General features: G+C 32.3%; 1 protein-coding gene across 2 annotated transcripts in view; it reads left to right on the top strand.

Moving 5' to 3' along the window:
* LOC137640629 (protein spaetzle 5-like) overlaps positions 1-569 on the top strand; it is a 16,702-nt gene extending 16,133 nt beyond the window's left edge. For both annotated transcript variants that reach the window (XM_068373132.1, XM_068373133.1), the window contains one exon: positions 1-569. This exon is cut by the window's left edge and continues 555 nt beyond it. The gene's annotated coding sequence lies outside the window, so the exon portion shown is untranslated.
* Positions 570-1,413: the final 844 nt, after the last annotated feature.

The raw sequence follows: 1,413 nt of genomic DNA on the forward strand, positions 1-1,413 counted from the left end.
CGATCAACTGATGCACAAACGTGTTTTATCACATGGTTTGGTTTGGCACAAAAAACATTAAATAGGCTTTGCTCTTCATCTGCATATTTCATTACATGAATGTTTGAAAGCTGGAGCATTATTCTGTGCAGTTTGGTTATCAAAAGTATTTCATTTTAGTGAATAATAATCATTCAATAGAATTATTGTATTTTAGATTTAGATTATCTAAAAACAATCTAAAAATTTTTATTTTCCTTTTTCACTTACTACACAGTCGGATGTCAATTGATCGTCTTTCTTTAATTATTCACGAGACAATTTAGATAACATATTTTACGAAGTATGTTGGATATTTTTCTTAACTTATTTATCTTTTGTCTTCGACACAGACTTTATAAGGGATTGACTGATGTCTCGACCACCTTTTCAATTGACTTAGTTGGCACTGGGCCTATTAGATGATGCTAATGTGTTTCTGAAAGACTGAAGCTTCGTTGTAGTGCGCTATGCTGCTCATGTGGATATACATTTTAGAGGTTCTTTATGCATTTAGTGTGTTCTTAGAGTGACATGTCTTCCATTTTACCGGAGCACTTTTATTCCTAGACAACATTGTTATCAATAGATATTAAGTAGCTTTATTCTTTCCACAGGATCAGAGAAATGGACTATTTTATCCCATAAATGTATTGTTAAAAACCTGCTTTGGTTATTAAAGAAGGATTTGGGCTAAATAAAGTCAAATTGAACCAATCGGATGTTTACTTAGATCCGGTTGGAATATTCCTCGATTTTATCTGAATGAACATGTGATTGTCGAGATCATCTGAATGAACATGTTATTGTCGAGATCATCTGAATGAACAAGTTATTGTCGAGATCATCTGAATGAACATGTTATTGTCGAGATCATCTGAATAAGAATAGCTTTTGAATAACAAATATTACAGATTCCATGCGTTGAAATTATACATTTCTATAAATAAAAGCAGGGAATAAGTAGTTTAGTCTTAAGATCATGATGATGAAGATAATTATGTTGATTATCATAGCGGAAATAACACCCAGATATCATATAAACAATATTAAGAATTAATACCATAAATGAATACAATATTTCATAAAGATCAATCATTACATGAAAGAAATCGACATTATCCAATATAATTGTACCCTAAGAGGGAAAAATTTCACTTCCTGAAGTAGACAAGGAGGTTTTCCAAGAGCAGAGCGCCTACAGACAGCCCGAAGCCTCCCAAGACCAAGAAGAAAGCTGCCTGGAAGAAATGATGACGTCATCAGGAAAGAAGAATTCTCAGGGAGTAATATTAAGTTCATAGTTTCACTTACAGTTGTCAAGTGTAATCGTTATTTACTTATGGTTATTATAGATTTATCTACTAATTTGTGTATGAAGAGTCGAATGCATTT

This window comes from Palaemon carinicauda, chromosome 5 (assembly GCF_036898095.1).
Source record: "Palaemon carinicauda isolate YSFRI2023 chromosome 5, ASM3689809v2, whole genome shotgun sequence".
In the NCBI taxonomy this organism is placed as follows: domain Eukaryota; kingdom Metazoa; phylum Arthropoda; class Malacostraca; order Decapoda; family Palaemonidae; genus Palaemon; species Palaemon carinicauda.